Here is a 20,534-nt window from a genome sequence, read left to right as displayed (position 1 = left end):
TATATATATGTGATTATTAACTTATTTATGTATCCATGTATCATCAACTTATTTATTTCTCTCTGTGTTGCTTAAAAGATTTAAGACACCTAACAAGGGTATTATAAATGTAGAAATAAAATGATTAAATATAATTTAAGCCATTTGTATTGTATAGTAGTTTGTATCATTATTGTAAAGATTAACCACAAAATTATATAAATATCTAAAGTTTTTTATTATTTTTTAATGTAACTAAAGTGTTAAGTGATCAGCATGATAAAATATTGTAAAATGAACAAAGTTTTTAACAATGATCTCAGTTACAAATGGATTATTACTGGTAGCCTATGATCTACTCAAATTGTTAACCTTATGCCCTCCCCAAAAGTGACCACAATTATCATAACTATTATACTATTAATTTGTCTGTTTTTGAAATCCTATAATAGTATGTAATATGTATTTTCTTTAATGTGGTTTCTTTCAATATGCACTTTTATATTCATCCATCTAGTTGCATATGTTTGCAGTTTGTTCATAATTTTTCTGTATGTGTAATTATTTGTGTATTATAGCATTATATGTATATAACATTGTTTATATATTCTTAAATTGATGAATTTATTTTACATCTAATTTTTAACTATTTTTAATTATTTTATTATGGTCAATTTTTCATATGTATTTTGGCAGACATGATCATATGTGTATGTTGATATATAACATTTATAAAAGTATTTGATGGTGGGGTTTAATGATGCTCAACTTTAGACAATGCCAAATAATTTTCCAAAGTATCTGTATCACTGGTGGTGTATGAGAGAGATCTCTTGTTCATCCCTGTCCTCTCAACAGTGGTTTTTATGAATTATTTTAATTTTAGCTAGTTTGAAGTTATGTGATTGTATATCACTGTTGTTTTAAATTACATTTTCCTGATTATTAATGATTAGGAACACTGGTGAAAGAGAAGGTGTAGGGAAAACAACAACAACGACACATAACCTACCAAAGGAGAAAAAGAAGAATTATAGCAAACTTTTCATAAAAAAATTACATAAGCCATAGATGTATTAAAAGCAAAAGAGAAATTTATATAACATATTGAAATAATAATTAGAATGTTTGCCTGGGTGGTTCAGTCGATTAAGCCTCTTGATTTTGGTTCAGGTCATGACCTCACCGTTTTCAGGATCAAACCCCACATCAGCACAGAACCTGCTTGGGATTCTCTCTCTCAACATCTCTTTCTGCCCCTCCCCTGCTGCTGCTTACCCTCTCTCAAAAAAAAAATGAACATTAAAAAAATTAAGAAGAAGAAATAACAACTAGAAGCTGGAATGACTATATTAACTTTGTACAAAGTAGGTATCAGACCAAGAAATATAACCAAGGATTATATTTCCTAGAATATTACATAGGGACACCTGAGTGGCACAGTCAGTTAAGCATCTTTTTTATGGCTGAGTAATATTCCAGTGTGTGTGTGTGTGTGTGTGTGTGTGTGTGTGTGTGTGTCCCCTAAATCTTTTTTATCCACTCATCTATTGATGGACACTTGGATTGCTTTCATACTTTGGCTATTGTAAATAATTCATTAATAAACATGGATGCATATATCTTTTGGAATTAGTGTTTTTCATTTTCATTGAGTAAATACCCTGCATTGGAATTACTGGATCGTATAGTAATTCTATTTTTACACTGTTATCTGCAGTGGATGCACCAGTTTGCATTACTACTAACTGTGCATGACTATTCCTTTTCCTCTACATCCTCACCAACACTTGTTGTTTCTTGTGTTTTTGATTTTAGCCATTCTGACTGGTGTGAGGCGATAGCTCATTGTGGCTTTGATTTGCATTTCTCTGATGAGAGGTGATATTGAGCATGTTTTCCTGTTTGATAACCATCTGTATGTCTTCTTTGGAGACATGCCTGTTCATATCTTCTGCCCAGTTTTTAAAATGGGATTATTTGCTTTTGGTGTTGAGTTGCAAAAAATTCTCCATATACTTTGGATACTAACCCTTTATCAGATATATCATTTTCAAATATCTTGTCCCATTTAATAGCTTGTCTTTTTATTTTGTTGATTTTTTATTTTGCTGTGTAGAAACTTAATTTTGATGTAGTTGCATTCTTTTATTCTTACTTTTATATCCCTTGCCTCAGGAGACCTATGTAGAAAAGTGTTGCTATTGCCAAAATACTACCTATGCTCTCTTCTAGGACTTTTATGATTTCAGGTCTCACATTTAGGTCTTTAATCCTTTTTGAGTTTATTTTTGTATATTTTTGAGTATATTTTTGTATATGCAGAAAGTGGTCCAGTCTTTCTTTTGCATGTACCTGTCCAGTTTTCCCAGCATTATTTATTGAAGGTACTCTTTTTCCCATTGGATATTCTTGCATCCTTTGTCAAAGATTAATTGACCATGTATGGTGGATTTATTTCTGGACTCTATTCTGTTCCATGATTTATATTTTCCTTGTGCCAGTACCATACTGTTTTGGTTATGGCAGCTTTGTAGTATATATTAAAATCTGGGATTGTGATATGTCCAGCTTAGTACTTCTTTTTCAAGACTGTGTTGGCTATTCATAGTCTTCTATAGTTTCATACACATTTAAGAATTTTCTAGTTCTGTGAAAAATGCTGTGGGCATTTTGATAGGGATTGCATTATATCTGTATATTGCTTTGGGTAGTATGGACATTATAACATTTGTTCTTCCAATCCAGGAGCATGGAATACCATCCCATTTGTGTCATCTTCAGTTTCTTTCATCACTGTTTTATAGTTTTCAGAATACAAATCTTTTACCTCCTTGGTTATGCTTATTCCTGGGTATTTTATTATTTTTGGTGCATTTTCAAATGGGGTTGTTTTCTTAATTTCTGTTTCTGTTGTTTCATTATTAAGTGTATAGGAATGCATTAGATTTCTGTATATTGATTTTGTATCCTGTTACCCTACTGAATTCATTGATGAGTTCTAGTAGTTTTTTGGTGGAGTCGTTGGGTTTTTTTATATTTAGTGTTATGTCATCCACAAATAGTGAATGTTTTACTTCTTCCTTACCAATTTGAATGCCTTTTATTTCTTTTCATTATCTGATTGCTGTGGCTAGGACTTCTAGTACCATGTTGAATAAAAATGGTAAAAGTTGACATTCTTGTCTTATTCCTGACCCAAGAGGAAAAGCTCACAGTATTTCACCATTAAGTATGATGTTAACTATGGGTTTTTTGTTTTTTTTATTTTAATATTTATTTATTTATTTATTTTGGAGAGAGAGAGCACACACATGAGTGGGGGAGGGACAGAAAGAGGAAGAGAGAAACCCAAACAGCTCTGCACTGTCAGCACAGGGACCTAGATGGGGCTTGATCTCCTGAACCATAAGACCTGAGCCAAAATATTCAGTCCAATATGAGGTGCTTTGAGGGCTTAGTCAGCTAAGCATTCTATTCCTGATTTTAGCTCAGGTAATGATCTCATGGTTTGTGAGATCCAGCCCTGCATTGGGCTCTGTGCTGACAGTGCAGAGCCTGCTTGGGATTCTCTCTCTCTCTGCCCCTCTTCCACTCATGAGAGCTCTCTGTCTCTCAAAATAAATAAATAAGCATTTAAAATATTCAGTCCAAACAATAGGAGAATATTTATTCAGGTTTTTAGGTAAGTGTATGCAGCTTTCTCCAAAATAAAGCATATCATCAACCATAAAAAGATCTTGAAAATATACATCATGCAAAGTATGTTCATCGGCCATAATGGAATTAAACTAGAAAATAATAAGAAAATATCCAGAAAGTCACCAGCTATTTAGAGATTAAACAAAATTCTTCTAGGGGCACCTTGGGTGGCTCAGTCCATTAAGCATCCAACTCTTGATTTCAGCTCAGGTCATGATGTCAAGGTTTGTGAGTTTGAGCCCTGTGTCGGGCTCTGTACTGATAGTATGGGGCCTGCTTGGGATTCTTTCCCCTCTCTCACTCTCTTTCTCTGTCTCTCAAATAAATAAATAAACATTAAAAAAACCCACAAAATTCTTCAAATAGCTCAGGTATCAAGAAAACTCAAGTGAATATATAAGTTTGCTTAACTTTTTATTTTAACTCATTTTTGAATTGTCAATAAATTGTAAAATAATATATTGTCACATTTATCCAAATCCCCCTGATGTTAACAACTTGTATCCTAACCAAAACTTACATTAACATCATTCACAACGAGCAAAACTATGAAATTAGGCTCATCAATATTTTTTCTTTCTCTGGCTCTAAAATCAAATACTTCTCTAAGCCCTGGTCCCTTATATAAAAACCAAGATATTAACAGATATTTACTGCCAGCTGTTGGTTTTGCGTATCTGTTTTTTTGAAGATGTTCCACAGATATGTCAAATTCAAGAAGTTAAAACAGAAGAAAAAAGTCTTCCCCTTATCCAGAAAGTATTACTTCTTTTCAGGTTAAAATATTCTTTCTCATGGGGCACCTGGGTGGCTCAGTCAGTTGAGCATCCAACTTCGGCTCAGGTCATGATCTTGTGGTCTGTGAGTTTGAGCCCCGCGTTGGGCTCTGTGCTGACAACTCAGAGCCTAGAGCCTGCTTCAGATTCTGTGTATCCTCCTCTCTCTGCACTTCCCCTGCTCACACTGTGTCTCTATCACTCTCAAAAATAAACATTAAAAAAATTAAAAAATAAAGAATAAAATACTCTTTCTCAACATCAAATTTAAACTTATGTTAGAAAGCAATTTAAAAATACAAAAATACACATAATAGAATTTGTTCTTTTAACTCACTTCACAGAGATAACAGCTTTGAAATCACAATATAGTGTTTATACCACAAAAGAAGTGTAAAATTATAATCAATAGATTTTAAATGATGGAATACCATTTATTCCACACAAATACTTATTAAATTGAGATGATATTATGAATACAGATTTATATATTTTCTGGACTTATCATTATCTTGAAACCCATTTATGATTAAAATAAACTGAAAATTGAATTGCTCAATAAAAATGGTGGGAATAGGTTGAAAACACACAGGAGCCAAACTGAAAGATCTTCCAACAGCAAAATCTGGAACAATTTGAAAACAAAATAATATGTGTGTTGGACTGTAATCCATGAAATAGTGTAAATATCCATGAGTTCATAAATAGTTGTATAAATAAATTAAGGGAGAGAAAAGAGACAACTCATCCTTAGAGAATAAATCCAGTAATAAACGCAGAAGCTTTGAAGGACCTAGAAAATGTCATTAGAATATGACATGAATAATTAAGTCTGAATTTAAAACACTGAATAGAAAAATCACCACTATAGAAATGTAGTTGTTATATTGCATACAAACAAGTGACTCAGTCAGATTGCAAATTAGAATGGCAAATGTTTAAACCATTTTGATACAACAGCTTTTCAAATGTGATACTTTAATCATTTATCTGCCTATATTTTAGACCTCTATATTCTTGTGTATATTTGTGAAATCATCTTAAATCCTGTATATGTATATTTAATATTTTGTTGTTACAAAACTGTTCACATTTTTGTTTTTTCTTCTCAAAAGAAATCAATGAATTTAGAAGACTCTGGGTCACAAACAGAAATACAAAATTTTCTATATATATTTTTCAATTTGGTCTTGTAAGAGTGTTTTGAAAGGTCAGTGACAATTTGATCAAACTAAACTCATGGGAGAGAGATCTTAAACCAAACTTGCCGTTAGGCCAGAGGTTCAGCGCTGATGGAGCTCCAGCATATATATGTGTGGGTGTGGGTGTATGTCTTTGTGCCCGTATGCATATGTGTGTGTGAGTGTACGTGCATGTATGTACACACATAGTTCTCCAAAGAGCTTTCAGGAATAGGGTGAGAGGGGTAGGGATGAGAAAAATCAGAATCAGCTCTTGGATCAGAAAAAGTCTAGAGCAACTTGGCCCTGGGCAGGAATGCTTGGTGGGCCAACTCCTTAACTTGATATACAAGTTACAGATTAATTTATATGGCATGTGGGCTTACAGCTGTATTCTTGTGGTAGCCCCAGCAGATGTTAGAGGAGAGTATAATCTGAATCACAATTTTTGCAACTTTAGTCAGATCTTTTTTCACACTAACTTTTGTTATTATGTAGTCTTTTTCTTATCTATTGCATTATGTCATGCCTTGATCTACTATGAACCTATAAACTATGTGCAGTAGCAGAGTAAGAGAATAATAATGTCCAACAGTAATTATATCAATGTAGATAAAGGTATCAACTTGGCATAGTTCACCAGAGTTCACAGAAAAGAGTTAAAAAATTAATTAAGAATATAAATAGAGAATATCTGTAAAGACACATGAAAACTATGTTTGCATTATACATATATGTAAAGGATCTTAACATTTAGTGTGAAAGGATTAGACGTAAACAACTCTATGTATTGATACTGTTGTGCATAGATGTTTTCAGTTAATATCCATCACATATTCCCATGTGTAATTCATTAGCAACAATTCATAACTCTTTAGTCATTAGACATTTGAAATTATTTTTCTCCTGCCCACTGTAGACAAATCAGGTAAACAGTTTCTCTTATTTAATGATACTCTATAAATTTATAACAACGCACATTCTTCAATTTACAGTGAGGGAATTAGAAAGAAAAAGAGATGATTTTGCAAATGCTATCTAAACCACTTTTTCAGAGCCATGCTCACCAGTGTCATATCCTGGGATCTCATGGTTCCTGCATATATATCAACTAATCAACACTAGAAAGTTTCTTTAAGATAAAAAAGGTCTCTTGGTACCAGGGATAATGCCCAGGACTACACTTTTCCTCTTAAACTCCAAACTCCCAGATACACTCAAATATTCAATGTAGATTCTAGCAACATATATGTAAATATATCTAATAAAGGTGATTATAAAACTGCAAAAGACATAAAAGGCAGACTACAGGATAGGAAAAGATATTTGCAAATGAAATATCTGATGAAGGGTTAGTATCCAAAATATATAAAGAACTTATGAAACAACACTCCAAAAACAAATAATCCAATTAAAAAATGGGCAGAAGGCATGAATAGACATTTTTCCAAAGAAGATGTAGAGATAGCCAACAGATGTATGAAACGTTGCTCAATATCACTCATCATCAGGTAAATACAAATGAAAACTACAATGAGATACCACCTTACACCAGTCAGAATGGCTAAAATCAACACAAGAAACAATAGGTGTTGGTGAGTATGTAGTAAAAGGCGAGCCACACTGTTGGTGGGAATGCAAACTGGTGCAGTCATTCTGTGAAACAGGATGGAGGTTCCTCAAAAAAGTTAAAAATACAACTACCCAGCAATTGCACTAGGTATTTATCCAAAGGATACAAAAACACTAATTCAGAGGGATACATGCACCCTGATGTTTATAGCAGCGTTATCTACAATAACCCAATTGTGGAAACAGCCCAAGTGTCCATCGACTGATGAATGAGTAAAGAAGAAGTAGTATATATACAAAATGGAATATTAGTGATGACAAAGAATGAAATCTTGCAATTTGCAATGACATGGATGGAACTAGAAAGTATTAAGCTGAGTGAGTCAGAGAAGGACAAATACCATATGATTTGTCTCATATGGAATTTAAGAAACAAAACAAATGAACAAAAGGGAAAAAAGGAAGAATGAGAAAGGCAAACCAGGAAACAGGCTTTTAACTCTAGAGAACAAACTAATGGTTACCAACAGGGAGATGGGTGGGAGAATGAGTGAAATAGGTGATGGGGATTAAAGTGCCCTTGTTGTGATGAGCACCAGGTGTGGTACGAAAGTGTTGAATCACTATATTGTACACCTGAAACTAATATTACACTATGTTAACCAACTGAAATTTAAAAACTTAAAACTGAAAAGACAAATGTAATGAGAATACTACAAAAAATGCAGAATTTACCTAGGGATAAAATTACTTCCCAGAGAAAGTGAAGATGCATTACAGATTAAAGTAAGACTGAATTATCTACTGATTAATGATGTCTCTTAACATAAACCAAAATTTTGAGTGCAAAAAAATTAGATCTTTCTAATACTATTATTGGTTTACAAAATATCTTATCCAAATAGATCTATATGGTGGCTGCTATTTTCCTTATTTTTTCCCCTTGAGTTTAGGGCTTCTTTTTCAAATTACTAGAATCTTGACGCACATCTGTCTAGGTCCTGTGAGACAGAACTCCCAATAATTTCTTATAAAGCTATCTAGGCTTCTATCGGAAATCTGTATATTTCTATTTATAAAGCTTTCTTTTGGTGAAAATATCTATTTCTGGGTTATAAAAAGTTTCTTTGGTGTCAAGCACAACTATGTGTTCATTTAAATATATTTAATATATCTATGTATTGAGAAGTTATTAGAGATTTTTTTGTCATGTGCTCAGTTTACTGCCTGCCATGGTTTGTGCATTTCTGAAGGTGTCTGTGGATTTGAAGGCAGACCTTTACTTAACTATTGAAGTAACGTCTGAATTTCCACATCAAATATGAACATGTAAATATGGGGGGATTATCAGTGAGTTGAAACTGAAGTATTCTTCTGTTTCATATAATGACTGATGCAAAACAAACTTCATAGCTTTTTATATATTTGTGAATCATCAGTAGCTCTGTCTTTAAAATATGAAGATACCTCAGATCCATTTAGAAACTACCTGACATTGGTCTACAGGGACTATGGAAATTTAACAAGTGGCCTCTCTGTGACCCTCAAGAATTTCCTTTCTTTAAGCTGATGTCACCCATTCAGGAAGCATCAGGAGCAGTCTGCCTCTTACCTGCTGCCTGGAAGAAAATAAATGATGAAAAATATTTTTTGAATAAATTAATAATTAGAAATCAAATAAGCTATTGAGTAAGAGATCAAGTAAATAAGTGCCACAGTCTTTACCATTGTCTTTCTTGGAAACACAACTTAGAATTTGAAAGAGGCAGTTTGGGCTTTTCATCCCCTTGTCCAAATGTCTGCAAAGTTAAGTGTCAAAGTAGTCTCATAAAACATATGTGTATTAATAAAGTTAGATCGAGTGTTTTCAGGCCTGATGAATTTTGACATATTGAAGAAATCAAGTTATTGCCATAGAAAAAGTGATTTCCAAAATACTGATTAACTTGTATCGGTATATAAAAGATCTAACCATTCTTATTCTCAAATTTTTATCAGTAAATGTAGACAAAATTATTGATAAACTTTAAGAACTCTTTTTGTTGAAGTATAGTTGAAATACGATGATGCATAGTGATCCAACAATTTCATACTATCTCTAAGAACCTTAGATGTTTAAACCAGTGATTTAGTGTGCTCCATTAAACTCGACAATTAACATACATCTACTCTCCTCCATTTAATGCTGGTTATCAGTATGCATCTTTCTATGTGGGAATATTTCTTTAGCACATGTTGGAATCACCTTGAGAACCTATTAAATACTAATTGTTAGGACCCAACTCCAGAGTTTCTGATTTAATGATTCTCTAGTAGGCTTGTGAATTTGCATTTCTGACAAGTTCCCAGGTGGATATAATGCTTCTTTCTGGTCAGGGGACCATGTTGAAAACTCTTGTTTTACGCTATGACTTGATAAATTTGTAAATGATTGTTTAATTTTGTTATAGGGGATTGTTAGAGTGAGTCATTATTACCATATGTAAACATCTATTAGTAATGACATCACATTGTCTTTTTTTGGGAAAAATGAAAATATCTTTCTTTTCCTGTGTTAAAATAAAAATCTACATATAAAATGTATTCATCATTTGGGGATACTTTTCATAAGGAATAATCTAGGAAAAAAATATAGATAAGAATTCTTAGTTCATCTTTAAATACATTTTATACTATATTTCATGTTTCTGTTAAAACCAAGAGAATGCAAATGCTATTGGATAAATAGTTTGTCATCAATGACATTTATCCATAAATCATTTTTGGCTTGGAAAATTACCTAAACTACATAATTAGAAGATTGCTTTCCTTCCTTTGTGCTTAGCTGCAAATTTATTAGCTTCAGAATCTTCTTCCTCTGACAAATGTATTTTTTTGGGGGGGTTACCTAAGTGACAGTAATTAAACGGTTAGTGAAAAGGATGTTTAAACATGCAAGATATAACGTGCAAATTTTGGTTTTGCTGCTATGCCAAGTACAGAAAAACTTATACAAGTGACAACCATAGAACAAAATACATTGCCTTGAAGAGAACTGATTTTGATCACAAAATCTTCTTTTTACACTATTCCATTTCACTTTGATGCTAAAGTACATCTATTTTATTTGTTTGGGGATATTCTCCAAATGTAGGCATCTGTCAAACCCAAGCATCTTTTGTATTGTGAATGTCAAAACACAGTATTTCTTAACATGGGATTCTAGAGAAACCGCTTTGGCTAAATCAGTTGTTACAGGATTACAGATATGCAGCTTTTCACTCATACAACAGGTATTTATTAAATTTCTATGGCATATCAGGAGTTGTATTATTTATGATATGCAAATGCATGAATTTTGTTTCCTTAAATATATTAAAATAGAGAAATATGGGATCAAATAGTTTCAAACAAATTTAAGAAGTGTTATAAAAGTAAAAGTAAACAATTATCAAAGATTTACTTTACATTTTGTTATAATTCAATTAACAGAACAGGTTCCATTGTTATTATTATCCTGATTCCTAAGGGTAACATTTGATTAAATTGCAGATTGAGGGGTTGTACCTAGGTAATATGGCTCTGGAATCAGTTCTTTTAACCACTATGCATATAAATCATAATTTTTCTATTTGCAGAAGCAAGTCTGAGAGATTATGTAATCACAGAGAACCATTCCTGCCCAGAGAATTCAGAGAGTAATGTGTTATAGAAAGTTAATATTTAATCTGCTTGTCAAGGGACAAGAAGTATATGAACCATCTATAAAGCCATAGAGGTCTAAACAAAGCAAGGAGCAAAAGAAAGCAGTTGTATGTGGAACAACTGGAAGAAAAAGTGTTGAATGATTAAGTTGGGATTTAGATAGGGGTAAATTTGGGATAATGTCTCTGCAAAGAAAAATTAAGGTGATGGTAGAGGAGGGGGCAAATGCACAGTTTAGAAACATAAGACAAAATAGTGATCTTTGTGAAAAATGTGAATAATATGTTGCCATGGAATTCAAGCAGTTATATACAGTTCCCCACCTATTTAGTGTCTCTGTCACCCTGCATGAGAAATAGACAAGGCACTAATCTTGGTTTCAGTGTTCCCGTGTGTAAAAGAAAAGTAAGGAACTTGATGTTCTTTTCAGTTCCATTTCTACTGAATCAACACTATTATTAAAGCAAAAATTCATGGATGGAAGTGCTTTTCCTTTTAGATCATTAAGTGTGTGAATAAGTAAATAACTGTAACTTGAGCAGTGAATGGGTTAAATCCCTTATAATCTATCGATGTTATTAATAACTTTAAATGACATTTTCTGCTTCAATTGATATTGTTAGTGATGAACAAATTATGGAAACCAATGTAACAAAGATAGCAGGAGAAATTTCTTTTTTTTTAAATATTTTTTAATGTTTATTTTTGAGAGGGAGAGAGAGAAAGAGAGACAGAGAGTGAGGAAAGGAGAGAGAAAGAGGGAGACACAGAATCTGAAGCAGGCTCCAGGCTCTGTGCTGTCAACACAGAGCCTGACGCGGGGCTCAAACTCACAAACTGTGAGATCATGACCTGAGCTGAAGTCAGATGCTTAACTGACTGAGCCACCCAGGCACCCCAGCAGGAGAGATTTCGTATGGAATCCTCCAATAACTGAGAGTCATGGGAAGATTTTTTAAAAAAAAATTAATGTTTATTTATTTTTGAGAGAGAAAGAGTGTGAGCAGGGGAGGGTCAGAAAGAGAGGGAGACACAGAATCTGAAGCAGGCTCCAGGCTTCGAATTGTCAGCACAGAGCCCGATGTGGGGCTCAAACTCACCGACCATGAGATCATGACCTGTGCTGAAGTCAGATGCTTAACTGACTGAGCCACCCAGGCACCCTGTGTCATGGGAAGATTTTAAGCGGTGTGATCATTTGATTTATAAAAGTTCATTCTTGCTAGAGTCCAATGTAGGGCCTTCAAAACTACTCTGCCTTGAGGATATTCTGTGAGGAGAATAGAGGGAGTGACCATTTAAAAGCTTTCTACTCATCTGAGTATATTTAGGTTCAGTATTAGACTTCTTTAATATTTGGCACTGTAAAGTTAATATTTTTGTAATTTGGAAACGTGATTTACAGGGTTATGGTATGGATTAAACTGAGATTTTGCAGGACAAGACACAAACTACAAACAATATCATAATAGTATATAAGGATAATAGTTTCCCTTCCCACTTCTTGTCTAATGTTCTTCAAAATGCCCAAGACACAATAATAGGGAGTAGTAGCTTCATGCGAGTAAAGGCTGAGTAAAGTAAAATAAAAGAAGCCCATTAATTTGAGCATAAATTTTGGCATAATATTACCTTACAAACAATGGAAGTATCTTTTTAAGTCTTCATCTATCCAATAAGCGCTGAGAACTACTTCTTGGGGATTAACCTTGAATAAGAAGCTGACTGTAGAATTCTGGTCAAGTAAATGAACATTCATGTTGAATAGGAATTTTCCTGTAGTCATTTTTAAAAAGTTACCTATAAAAATATAATATGGTATTAAAATTAGTATATTAAAGCTTTAATAAAAAGGAATGGTGTTATTCTTATAAAAGGTAAACATGCTCATTTTAAAAACTGCAATAGTCAAAAAAAAAAACTACATTTTTCAAGAGTTAAATTTTAAGAGTTGTCTTCTGCCCATTTCTTCACTGGATTATTTGTTTTTTCCGTGTTGAGTTTGGTAAGTTCTTTATAGATCTTGGATACTAACCTTGTATCAACTCCAGAGACAACAGATGTTGGCTAGGATGCAAAGAAAAGGGAACCCTTTCACTGTGTTGGTAGGAATGCAAACTGGTGCAGCCACTTGGGAAAACAGTGTGGAGGTTCCTTGAAAAGTTAAAAGTAGAATTACCCTACACCCAGCAATTGCACTACTAGTATTTATCCAAAGGATACAAAAATGCTGATTCAGAGGGGTGCATGCACCCCAGTGTTCATAGCAAAGCTATCAACAATAGCCAAATTATGGAAAGAGCCCAAGTGTCCATCGACTGATGAATGGATTAAGAAGATGTGGTATATATATACAATGGAATACTACTTGGCGATGAATGAAATCTTACCATTTGCAACAATGTGGATGGAACTAGATGGTATTAGGCTAAGTGAAATACTTCAGTCAGAGAAAGACAAATATATGATTTCACTCTTATGTGGAATTTGAGAAACTCAACAGATGAACATAAGGGAAGGGAAGGAAACATAAGATAAAAACAGAGAAGGAGGCAAACCAGAAGAGACTCTTAAAAACAGAGAACAAACTAAGAATTGCTGGAGAGGAGTTGTTGGGGGCATGGGTTAAATGGGTGATGGGCATTAAGAAAGGCACTTTGCAGAATGAGCACTGGGTGTCATATGTAAGAGATGAATCACTGAGTCCTACTCCTGGAAGCCAAGACTAAACTGCATGTTAACTAACTTGAATTTAAATTAAAAAAAAAAATTTAAAAATAAAAATGTGTATTATACTTTGCAAAAAAATAAAATAAAACTAAAAAATTGATCCTTTGTAACAACAACAAAATTTAAGTTTCCCTGCACTCAAAGAATACCTGAGGTTTTCTCAAACATTTTGCTCATTTTCAAAGATGCCAAAACAAATTTACAGCAATTATGAAAGAAGAACAATAAAAGTTCAACCAATTAAAAATGACCGAGAAGATATGTTTTTTGCCTTCTGGAAGATGATAGTCTATACACAAAAATAAACATATAAATATATTTGTAATTAAAGTGTAAGACATAGTCGGGGTGCCTAGGTAACTCAGTCGGTTAAGCATCAGACTCTTGATCTCGGCTCAGGTCGTGATCTCATGGTTCGTGGGAGTGAGTCCCACATTGGGCTCTGCGCACAGAGCTTTCTAGGGATTTCCTCCTCCTTCCCCACTCATGCTCACTCTCAATAAATAAATAAACTTAAAAAGTGTAAGAAATAGTATTACACAGAAGAGAAGGGTTGATATGGATAAAGTGTTGGTATGCATATGTGTTTAGCATATCTTTATTCAAAGGTGAAAAAGTAGTTTGAATATAGGTAAATGATAGTTGTTTATTTTTATAAAATATCAGTGATTCACTTACATTGTTCTCAAGTGCAAATGTTAGCATCCGTTATGCTAAAACTGTAATAGAATTCAGTAAAATGCTAAAATAATTACACATGATGAATTGTGTTATATCCAATATGTAAAATTTTGCAGTTAACTTTTTAAAAGGAATGTAATGAGAAAACAGATAGTGCAACAGATGTTTTATTGTTCTAAAGTTGTTTTTTCTAGTTCATATTTGTAAAATTAATTTATTTTTGCAGAAATACTAGATTTTTCATTCTGTACGTAAAATATTAAAATACTGTGTGAAGAGAATAGACATGACAAATTTATGTAGCATGAGAATATTTTCTGGAAGTTGAGAACTAATTTTTAATTTTTTTCCTTACTGACTAGAGCATATATAAATTATTTTAATCCTCCATAAGACTTCTCAAACATTCTGTTAATATACAGACCTGCAGACAAAAAATATACTCATTACAATTAGGATTATTTAAATTTTTCAATAATACCATCAAAATGCTCTTACACCCTGAGGGAAGATTTGAATGTTATGTGTAAAATAAAAATGGTAGTTTTAGTGTATCAAACATTTTTCATCATTTTCTTACCTTTGTGTTAGGTGTTTGCAAACAGGCTCCAAACTATGTTTTCCTGTATTTCTTATTAACATTACCAAACTAATTTAAAATTCTCTGGTTCATAGTACTGTTTCCATAATTCCATAAATCCATACTACTGTTTCCATTTTACTATAATCTGTATGCCTGCCTTGTCAGCATTCAACTACAATATCATCTTACACACAACTTTTCTCCATAGGTCCCACTAGAACACAAGATCCACAGAGGGTAATTTTCATTTCTTTTTTTCATTGTTGTATCACTAGTTACTAATTCTTATGTTATTACTGTATACTGTATGCCTAATATATAGGTATTTAAATAATAACGGTTATTAGTCTCTCAACATTGGCCCCGAATTTATAACCTTCTCAGTACACATCTCCTGATCTATTATTTCTTCAACTCAGCTACATTTTTATCACCACTCAAATTAAGTCATCTTAAGCCCATTTCAGCTGAAATTCATGGTTTTTCCTTATTTTCATTATAATTAATAGATTTTATCTGACACCTGTCTCCTACTTAGGCCATTTGATAACTTCAAAAATACCATTAGTAGAATATTTAAAGCTAGAAAAGCAATCAGGACACATATATTCTATTGTGATTTGACCTACATTTCTGTGTTCAACAAGGGATTAATCCGTGGAGGACCTCTGGCAAATCATAATTAATTGGCATGGAAATATGTATGCATAAAATTCATCTGATTCTGAAAGGAATCTTTGTCTTCACAAAACCAGTGATTTGGAAAATTTTGGCCATGACCCACAACAATATACTTTTTGTTTATTTTGACCAGTATACTCAAATATATATGAATACAAAAATCACTGTGTATTATAAAAAATTATCCTCATTATGCATGAACCATACTTTCATTTTCTTTTCTATTATTTTAGTACATTCTAAGATTATCACTTAAAATACTGGTCAGAGATTATTAAACAAACTCTGTAACCTAGAGGCAGGTCATATATTGCAGTCTTAAAAACACTGACCCTCTGGGGTCCCTGGGTGGCTCAGTTGGTAAGTGTCTGACTCTTGATTTCAGCTCCATTCATAATCTCACAGTCATGAATTGAGCCCCACATCAGATTCCACGCTGACCATGGAGCCTGCTTAGGATTCTCTCTCTCTCTCTCTCTCTCTCTCTCTCTCTCTCTCTCTCCTCCTCCTCCTCCTCCCTCACTCATGCTCACTTTCTTTTTCTCTCTCTCAAAATAATATATATATATATATACATATATATATATATATATTTGTTAAAAAAAACACTGATCCACCATAACATCTTCATCTTAAATATAAGGAAATACACACAATTGAATTTGATTCATTAATAGTGATGACTCTCAAATTCCTAAGCTAAAACTGATCTTAAATTTCGTTGTAAGGGAAAGATACTCAGCCTCACAAAATGGTTATTATAACACAGGTAACTGGATATAGATTTACTCTGTAATGGCTTTATGAAAAATCATTATATCTTAATAATTCCCATAACAATGTCAAGTAGCATTCACACCTTCTTGCAAGATTTTGAATGATAGAAATAAGCTGTTCAATTTCTAAATATATATGTAAATAAGTATTTGCATACTTTTATTTCTTCCAAAAACATGGTCATAAAGCCTTTGTCATTAATTTATCATGTAATTGCCTACAAAATGGATGGATGTGCTCCTTTTATAAAACTTCAGCAATACAAAATGAGTAATTTATAAATGAAATGCGGGCTTTTATAGAGATAGAGTACATATGGATATAGATTTCTATAGCTGCTATTCTGAGTGTTTCTTAATTCTTGAGGGAATAAAATTCATACTTATGATGTACCTAATTGCTGATGTTTACAGTATATCTACATTTTTTTCTACATATGTGTGAAAGTATATGAAGCCAGAAATATGTTTATAACAAGTTTCATAGTGGGAATGTATCTATATGAGTTATTTTTGCATAGCTATAGAATTTAAAACGTTATTACACCTGTGATCTTAACTTTAGTTGTTAATTATAACTTCTGCTTATGGTTGTTGTGAGAATTAAATACAATTTTATATAAAGAGTGTCCCTAGCTAGTGTTTGGTGTATAACAAATGCTTAAGAATTATTTTGTTGGGCATTTTGGAAGTAAAGTGTTAAACATGGTAAATAAGAATTGTCTTTTTCCCCAATGGGTATAAAGGTTCTATTATGCTAAATGAATAAGTTCTAGAGATCTGCTGTACAACACAGTACCTGTAATTGACAATACCTATTGTGAACTTAAAATTATGTTAAGAGGGTAGGTCTGATGTTGAATCACAAACAAACAACAGCAACAATAAGAAAAAGACACACTCATACAAAAGAACACAAGGGGGAAAAAAATCCAAAGATCACCTTGTCCAAAGAAGATCACCTGAGAAAATACTAAAAATGTTCATCTATATGTTAACTTCTTAGGTTTAAACACTGAGTGAACCATTCCTAGAATGACTGGACAGATTCTTGACAGAAACTTAATTATGATATGAAAAGGAGAAGAACAGGAAAATAAATTTATCACACCAATATAGATATATTACACTATTATTTAATGACCACAGTTTGGGTATTAGTGTCTTGCCGATGTCTGCAGATACAAGAGAGGATGAAATGTTATCCCTGTCCTCCATAGCTTAGTCTGGTGGTGTTGGGAGTGATGTATAAGAGAATGGACAATGACAATGGATTTTCAGTCCTTTTAAAAAAAAAAGTTTATTGAGGGGCGCCTGGGTGGCTCAGCCGGTTGAGCCATAATATGTTCATCTCTGCTTGCTTTTTGTAAGACTTGAATTTCTCATGGTTCGGTGGATTTGTTGATTAGAACTCCCTCAGTTTGTATATAAGCAAAGTTAGCTTTGTGTAAGAAACATTTCTGAGGTTAGACTTGTTCTAAATGGAATCAATATCATCAAAACAGATGAGTTCCTATTACTGCATAAACATGAAACAGAAATTGCTGGAAAATCTGAACAAATCTTTGCTGCAAGTCCTGAGTCACCTGCAAAAGGAGATGGTTTTAAGAGTCATAGTACACAAGTCCTATGCCATGCAGTTTCCCCAGAGATCATGTATAAGTTACAAAAGAGAAGGATGGAAAGCATGAGGTGTCTGCCTGGTATTCTTTTAATGTATTAACTTTTATCTTGAGAAATACTGCATTTGTATTACTTTGTTATATACACATATATGTATATAGAGTTTGTATGCACACATTGTAATACACACTCCATCTATCTATGAGAGTTGGAGAGAGAAAAAAGAGAATCTCAACAATTTACTCTAAGAAGAAAGCTGTAATTTTCAATGTCAGTCATTCTACTGTAAGCAAGATAATTGAATCACCTTGGTCCTTAGAAGCAAAGGACAGGTATGTCTTCAGAGCTTCACAATGGATGAGCCTCTCTTTATCAGCCATTCCCTAAGTCAGAGGCAAAAAAAGAAAAGGAAAAAAAAACACTTCAGTGACTAATGGTTAAGAAAAAGTGATGTGAGTTTCTATTACTTAGATAAATAAAACTTAATAACTTAAAATAACCCCTTTCAATGGATGACAGTCTCTTAAAGATCTAAATGTTATACTCACATAAAAGCTGAAAGAGCTAATAACCATAGGTGTGCAAGGAAATGGTTATCTTTTGATAACTTTGTTTACCAATTCCTAAAATAGAAGCATGAAGAATAAATTATAATGGTAAATCTAACAGTGCTTTAGAATGAAGCATATCTAAATTTTTTAAAAAAGGAAAATACAAATCTATCAAAAGGAGAACAAATAGAACTAGGATAGTAAGAAAACTAATATTTGGTGTTACATCAGCTGGTTGCAGTGTATTATAATGGGAAAGAAATGTTTCCTTTCCATGTCATAACATAGAGTGATATTAAGAACCAGAAATATGGGCCTAACAATGATACAAAAGAAAAAATTAACTCAAATTGGATTGAAGACCTAATTATAATATCTGAAAGTATAAAATTCCAAAGAGAAAATATAGGGGAAAAGTTTTGTGACATTGGATTTAGCAATGATTTCTTGAGTATGACACCAAAGTCACAGGCAACAAAAGCAAAAATAAACACATGGGCCTATATAAAAATAAAATTTCTGCATAGCAAAGGAAACAATAAACAGTAGAAATGCTACCTATGGAAAGGGAGAAGATATTTGAAAACCATATGTAAGGGGTAAATATCTAAAATTTTAAAATTCCTACAACCCCAAAACAACAACGACAACAACAACAACAAACTAAATGTCTGATTTAAAAGAAAATTGGCCCCAGGATTTGAGTAGACATTTTTCCAACAAAGATATAAAAATGACCAAAAAATATATGAAAAGATATTCCACATCATTAATCAGGGAAATACAAATCAAAACCACAGTGAGATTTCTCTTCACAACTTTTACCACAGTCACTATCAAAACAAACAAACAAACAAAAAACTTAAAATAACAAATGTTGGAGAGGATGCTGAGAAATTGGAAGCCTTATACACTGTTGACGGGAATATAAAATGATGCAGCCTTTATGAAAAATTTTAAAAGAAGTTCCTAAAAAATTAATAATATAATTACCATATAATCCAGCAACCCCACTACTGGGGTTTGTTTCAAAGGAAACAAAATCACTATTCCTAAGACATTTTTGTTCTCTCATGTTCATCGCAGCATTATTCATAATAACCAGGAGGTGGAAGTAACCTTAAATGAAAGAATGGGTGAATGGATAAATAAAATGTGGTATATACTTAGAATGGAATATTATTCTGCTTTTTAAAACTTTTTGTAATTAAAAAAACGTTTTGTTTAAAAAATATCTAAAAGTTTATTAACAAATTCTGAAGTACACATACAATAATATCTTTTTGACTTCCCATATTTTTTCTAACTTGACCTTACCTATTTCATGTGCCCATTTTTTTTTAAATCCAAGGTAGTTAACATAGAGTGTAATATGATTTCAGGAGTAGAATTTAGTGATATATCACTTATATACAACACCCAGTGCTCTTCACAAGTGACCTCCCTAATGCCCATCATCCATTTAGCCCATCCCTCCACCCAACACTCCACCAGCAACCCTCTATTTGTTCTCTGTATTCTCTGTCTCTTATAGTTTCCCTCCCTCTCTGTTTTTATCTTATTTTTGCTTCCCTTCCCCTACGTTCATCTGTTTTGTTTCTTAAATTCCACATATGAGTGAAATCATATAATTGTCTTTCTCTGAGTTATTTTGCTTAGCATAATACATTCTAGTTCCCTGCATGTTGTTGCAAATGTTAAGATTTCATTATTTTTCATTGTCGAGTAGTATTCCATTTGTGTGTGTGCGTGTATGTGTTTTCCATTTGTTAGTTGATGGACATTTGGGCTCTTTCCATAATTTGGCTATTGTCGATAGTGCTGCTGTAAACATTGGGGTGCATGTGCCCCTGCGGATCAGCATTTTTGTATCCTTTCGATTAATACTAGTTGTGCAATTGCTGGGTGATAGGGTAGTTCTGTTTTTAATTTTTTTAGGAACCTCCATACTGTTTTCCAGAGTGGCTGCACCAGTTTGCATTCCCACCTGCAGTGCAAAAGTGTTCTGCTTTATC

Source organism: Leopardus geoffroyi, chromosome D4 (genome assembly GCF_018350155.1).
Source record: "Leopardus geoffroyi isolate Oge1 chromosome D4, O.geoffroyi_Oge1_pat1.0, whole genome shotgun sequence".
In the NCBI taxonomy this organism is placed as follows: Eukaryota; Metazoa; Chordata; class Mammalia; order Carnivora; family Felidae; genus Leopardus; species Leopardus geoffroyi.
Note: the sequence above shows the minus strand (reverse complement) of the source record.